This window comes from Callithrix jacchus, chromosome 10, assembly GCF_049354715.1.
Source record: "Callithrix jacchus isolate 240 chromosome 10, calJac240_pri, whole genome shotgun sequence".
Classification (NCBI taxonomy): Eukaryota; Metazoa; Chordata; class Mammalia; order Primates; family Cebidae; genus Callithrix; species Callithrix jacchus.
In genome coordinates this window covers 92,272,552-92,279,246 of record NC_133511.1, presented here as the reverse complement: position 1 = coordinate 92,279,246, position 6,695 = coordinate 92,272,552, and the positions used below count along the sequence as shown (strand labels likewise).

The following is a 6,695-nucleotide window of genomic DNA, read 5'->3' as shown; positions in this document are numbered from 1 at the left end:
AATTATAGGTATTTATTTGGGTAGATGTGCATAATAGTATCTTGGAAATGAAATGTATATCACTTTACAGATCCAGCATGTCAGTGCATTAAGCGTCTTTAGAAATGTGTAGCAGTCTTTTCTGGGTTAGGCACCTTTATGAAAGCCATTCTTGTGTATAAATGAATTTTTCTCATAATTAAAACTGCTCATTTCAAGTCCCAGACTGAAAAACATAAACAAATATTAGTGTCTAGAAATGTATTCTCTGCACCTTTGCTTTCTTGAACAGGGAATGCTGAACTTGAGTCAACAATTTTTCTGATAAACCTGAATCAATCTTAGAGACTTCTGTGATTGTATCTGACAGCAATAAAAGTTGGTGTGGCGTTGCAGTTTCTATCTTCTATGTTAAACAATAAATTGTGATTTTCAAATTTTCTCTCTCTCTTTCACCTAAGTGTCAAAGCACAAGGTTCTGGTGCTAGGTTTTTGGAATGTGATGGCTATTTCATAGTTAAGAAACATTTTTTGCTTAAATAGAAGGCATATTTGGAGGACTGGGTTTGTAAGAACTGTGAAGTAAGGAAAACAGAGCATTGCTTTCTCTCAATTCATACATTGATTCTTAACCACTGCAAGAAACTTTCCTAATAGTCATTTATTGCTTTTAATTACACAGGGTTTTTATAGTTTAAACTGCTCACCAAACAACTTCTTTAACTTTCTGCCAAATTACTACCTCATGCCAATACAAACTGTACATTCCAGAAAAACAAACTTGTCAAGTACTAAGCTACTCTGCGTGCATTTGTGTGTGTGTGTGTGTGTGTGTGTGAGAGAGAGAGAGAGAGAGAGAGAGGAGAGAGAGAGAGAGAAAGTGGTGTTTTTCTCTAAATCTATTCTACTTTTAACACAAGTTTTGCAGAAGTAAATTGAAATCATTGGAATCTTTTTGACCTAAGCTTGTTTTTTAAAACCACCATTTAGAAAGAATGTGGGATATAACTGATTTTGCTTTTGCATTAGATATAACATGAACTCTCTCTATATGTCAGTACAGACAGTCTGACGATGAAGGCTTATGTTTAGCAGAAGAGATTGAAATTACTTTCACAGAAAGCTGAATTTCTGCCACTTGTCATCAATGACTTTACCCTAAAACTCAGTTGATTCTGTCCCACAAATACACATAACTACAGTTGTAGAATTCACAGGGCTATTATATTTGTAGTTGCTTAGTGTCAGCTTTTCTTATATATTGACTTTGAACAGTAGCTGAAAAAACATCTTCCTGTATTCCAAATGTCTCACATGATCTCTCCTGCTCAGCCGTGTTGCAGCATAACATGATACTTGGCTGCCATGTATTTCCAGCATAAGACCGCTACACCTTGGCTCCAGTTTGACCAAATTGAGTTGCTTCCAGAACACACTATAACAAATTGGAGAAAGTCTATAATCAGTGGAGGATTTTTGTGGCTTGCAAATGCACCCCAAATAGCCAATAATGAATATTCCATAAGCAAGAAAACATTTTTAGTTCCAAATATCATTAGGGAAGTATGAATTTTGTTAAAAAATACTTCTTTTGCTAAATACTTTGGACCTTAGCAGATGAGTTTAGAGATTAAGCAGAAAGACTCCAAGCAAGAGTGCCATTTACATCTAAAATGAGATTTTCGTGTACAAGCCAACTTCAGATGAAACATTTCAAAATCATGCTCATCTTCCAAACAGAGAGGTTTGCTCATATTTTCCGAATGCTCAATCTCCAGGTTCAATCAATTTTGTTTATCTTACCAAAGAATTTCTATTTATAAAAGATTGGAAATGCTCCTGCCAGGGATTAAGAAACATGTTGTTTACTGTTTGGAAGATAACTGACTTTCTCAGGTGGCTAGAGGACTTTGTCTGCTTTGGGGCTTTGCTGAATAGAAGAACAACATTAACACAACTCAATTTCAAACAGAAATATTTGGAACCTTTCAGAGCTGAATGGACCTTTAAGAGTATCTAGTTAAGAGACATAATTTAAAAAATGAGAAAACCAAAGCCTGTAAGTGTAAGAAAGTTATCCAAACTTAGGTTAATCTGATTCTTCTGAGTTTCAGTCTCTCTGACATCTTATCACATTAATATATAATTTTTTCCCATTTCTTACCAGTTATCTATGACATGTAATTTGGCAAGCACTAAGGTAGATTCTGGAGATATATATATATAAGAAAGTTTCTGTATTCAAGGAGGTAAATAATGTAATGTAATGACAGAAGAGCAACTACAAACCCAGTAGTTTTAACAGTTGCTGTATTCAGGGTACTATGAGTGCATACAGTAAAGTGTGACTACCTTGGTCAGGTAGGTAAGAGGAACTGATAAAAACCAAGAAGGGGAAGTGAGAGCTGAGTCTTAAAGGCTAATTAGGATGAAGGCTATTTCAAGCAGAGAGGAAGACATGTTCTAAGAACATGGAGCATTTTAAGGACAGCAAGTAGTTTAGTGCATACTAGGGTAAACAGGAGAATCTAATTAGATGGGCAGTAGTCTGATAATGAATATTGTGTCATAAATTTAGACTCTTATCAGTGGATTATTGGAAGATACTGAAAGTTTTAAGTTACGGGTGATGTGATACTACTATGTGTTTTCAGTTTAGAATCACACAGATATCCCTGTGGAGATTGTATTGAAAATAAAAAGACCACAGCCAAGGAGAACACATTGGAGGAAATGGTAGCAAGGCAACAAGTAATGATGGTATGAAATAAGAGTGACAGTGAGGGTGGAGAGAAGAGAAATGACGGGGATCAACTTGATAGGTGTTCATTTTTTTTTTTCTGCTTGGAAGGTTTCTTCTCAAGTTTTCTTCATGATTTGCTCCTTTGCTTTATTCAAGCTTTTGCTCAAATATATTTTCAGAGTGGTTTTACCTGACCACTCAATTTAAAGAGTAACCTTTTCCCTGTATTACTCCTTAATCTCTCTTGTGCTTTATTTATTTATTTTCTCTTGGACCACTTATCACCCATAACGTATTATATATTTATTTTAAAAATTATTGTCAATCAGATATAATACAATGTAAGCTCTATGTCAGTTTTCGTTCTTGCCTGGCACATAAGGTTGGCACTTGTATTGATTGTAAGCACCTAGAAGGCACCAGCAATGTTACTACTCTATATAAAACAGGCTATTTAAGTATACCCTGCTGAAAATGGACAGCATGTATTTCTCCTTTAATCTGTACCAGGGGATAAGTTATGCATTTTTAGCAGAATAGTATGATGAGATTCTTTCTGTTTTCATGTTGGCTGATGCTCCAGAGGCTGATAATGACACAAGAAGTTCTAAGTGCCTCTACATGTCTGGGATGTTGATTGCCAATGAAGATTTACATAGGAAATAATTGAAAATAAATTTCATAATTCTCAGTTCAACAAATTCCTTAATGATACCTCAGATATTGGAGATACCAGAAGACAGAAGGACACTTTTTGAGGTAATCCCTATGGAGAGAGTTTCTGGACTTCAGCAATGTTCTGCTTTGCCCTATCTGTTCCAATGCCTTCTGAACTGGTTGGATCAGGTGAACTTATCTTATATATTAAGCCAAGTAACAATGGCTTCAAAAAAAATCATTCAGGGACTTTCACTTGTATGCTGAAATTTGTGGGGTACAGAGATGTTACTAGGCCCATATTTATAAAACTGCAAAGTTAATAGATGATGGCTTTCTAGCATCTTAGAATGGATGTGTTGCCAATAGCAAAGACATGGAATCAACCTAAATGCCCAGCAATGGTGAAAATGTGATATATATACACCATGGAATACTATGCAGCCATAAAAAAGAATGAGATTATGTCCTTTACAGCAACATGGAAGGACTGGAGGTCATTATCTTCAGCAAACTAATGTGGAAACAGAAAATAAATACCACATGTTCTCACTTATAAGTGGGAGCTAAATATTGAGTACATATGGACCTAAAGAAGGAAACAGTAGACACCAGGTCCTACTTGAGGGTGGAGGGTGGAAGGATGGTGACGATCAAAAAGCTACCAATCAAGTGCTATGCTTATTGCCTGGGTGATGAAATAATACATATATAAAATCCCTGTGACATGCAATTTACTTATATAACAAATATGCACATGTTTCCCTGAATAATAATTTTAAAAACCCAAAAACTTTTAACTTTTTTATTTAAAATAAAAAGAAAAGAAAAAGAATGGCTGTGTTGGGAAGTCACTTCTACTTATACTAAATTCATGTGTATTTTATTAATGCATCATTTTGGACTGCAGATGATGCCAACTTGGGGTCATTTTAGATTCTTCTCTGAGGAAAATCTAGAGGGATAATCAAACCCTTACAAAAACCCTGCCTCAGTTGAAAAAACGGTTTACTTAAATTTTATATTTGGGGCTTCCATGAATTTTCATTTAATAATTTTGAATGGCTTAAAACAATAGCTTGAAGTCCTCTGACATGTTGGCAAAGGAAAATAAAAATAATCACTGTACAATGTGATAAATGTTATATATCTGGTTGTTATAAGGTGTTAATGTCAGCAAGAGGTGGAAAATGAACTCTTCTGGGGAAGGCTGTCAAGGTTGTCTAAAGGAGGTAAGCTTTCAGGCAGGTTTTAAAGAAAAGCAGAGAAAAGAGAGTGGCATTCTGAGAAGAAACACTTTGTAAAACTCAGAGGAAGAAAAGATATAACATTCATTGAAGAAGAATGTCTATAGTGTATGGCTGTGGAGTTGAGACTGTGGTAAGAGATGAGCTTAATAAAAAGAAGGGGCTTGACATGGTGGCTCATGCCTGTAATCCCTGGACTTTGGGAGGCCTAAGAGGGAGGATTGCTTAAGCCCAGGAGTGCAAGATCAGCCTGGGCAACATAGGGAGACCCCATCTCTACAAAAATATACAAAAATTAGCCAGGTTTGGTGGCACACACCTGTAATTCTAGCTACTTAGGAGGCTGAGGCTGGAGGATTGCTTGAGAGCAGGAGGTAGAGGCTGCAGTGAGCTGTGATTGTCCCACTGCATGCACTCCAATCTGGATGACAGAGTAAGACCCTGTCTCAAAAAAAAAAAAAAAAAAGTTGTTGTCTAGAAAGGGTCACAGATGAACATTTCATACACTGAATTGTTTTGGTAGTTAGATTCTAGAGTATTCATTGGTACTACTATACATTAGCCTCTTAAGGACTCTTCCCTCATTTACTTCTAATCTTTTTTCTAATATATCAATGCAAATATGATTTTTTTTTCTTAAGTCAAGCTCGCTGTAATGTTGCAGATGGAATAGTAAAATCTTACCATGGCTCACCACATCCTGCCTGGTCTCACCTCCATTTGATGCTCCAACCTCCTGTATCCCAGGCTGCTCTCTATTTTGTTTGTTTGTTTGTTTTGAGACAGAGTTTCACTCTTGTCACCCAGGCTGGAGTGCAGTGGCATGATCTCTGCTCACTGTAACTTCCGTCCCCTGGATTTAAACAATTCTCCTGCCTCAGCCTCGCGAGTAGCTGGAACTATAGGCATATGCCACCACGCCGGCAAAGTTTTTATGTTTTTAGTAGAGATGGGATTTTTCTATGTCAGCCAGGCTGGTCTCGGACTCCTGACCTCAGATGGTCTGCCTATCTCCAACTCCCAAAGTGCTGGGATTAAAGACAGGCATGTGCCACGGGGGCCAGTAGCTGCTCTCTATTTCTATACTCCTGCCACATGCTGGCCTTCTCTTTTCTCCCTTAGCGTGCCATGCCCCAGGGCCTCTGTTGTTTCTCATGCCTGGAACTCACTTTCTTTGGCTGCTTCCTCCTCCCTGAGCTCTCTTTCTAATACTCTGCATCTAAATTTACAGGTGCCCTCTTTCTGTCTCTTATTGATAGTATCACTTCCTCAGAGCAAAACCTCCATAAAATCTCACACTCTTATGACTTACAGTCTCATTGCATCATGCATGAATTTCACTGCTGTAATTTTACATTGTTTGCTGTAAGATCCTTTAGGGAAATTACCATGTATTTTCCTGCTCATCATTGTCTTTTTAGTGCCCAGCACACAGGCTCTAGCACCCTCACACAGAGTCTATGTTCAATTAATGTCTTTTGAATGAATTAATAAGGAGTTCAGTTACATATGAGATGAATGTGAGTAATGATTTCTACTTAAAATAAAAATTTGAAATGATAAATATGGTTCATCTAATATGTCCCCCCAAAATCGAATTCTCACTTTCAGTATCCACATTTAAAAAATGTATATTCTTTTTATGCTGGAAGAAAGATATTAAACTGTTTCTAAAGTAATTTTTACGAATCAAAATTGGACACATTGCAAAATATGCAATGGAGACAATCTACTGTGATAATAAAAATAGATATTTCCACTATGACTTTGAGCAATACCAGATGTTTTTGTATGGCATATTTATGAAAGCTTCTTCTAAATTACCACTGTCAAAAATAATTTGTTTTATATAAAGCTCTAAAATATATTACACCTGAAGCCTACAAAAGAAAATCACATGAGTTTACAATGGCAAGTTTGCTAAATAAAACATAAGATATTGTTTGAGTAACTGAATAGAAGAGGTTTGGTTTCCAACCCTGAATATAACACTAAGAGCCAGGCTAACTTCTTTTTATGAGGGAAAATGCCATCACTTTGTGATAATTTTTATGATTTTATGGAATTTA

The 6,695-nt window shown here is 36.3% G+C and overlaps 1 long non-coding RNA gene across 1 annotated transcript in view; it reads right to left on the bottom strand.

The window, feature by feature from the left end:
• Positions 1–1,032: 1,032 nt before the first annotated feature.
• Positions 1,033–6,695, bottom strand: part of LOC118145646 (uncharacterized) — a 56,139-nt gene continuing 50,476 nt past the window's right edge. Inside the window, exon 3 of the long non-coding RNA XR_004730933.1 lies at positions 1,033–1,414. This is a non-coding gene — a long non-coding RNA (uncharacterized LOC118145646). The remainder of the gene's footprint in view (positions 1,415–6,695) is intronic.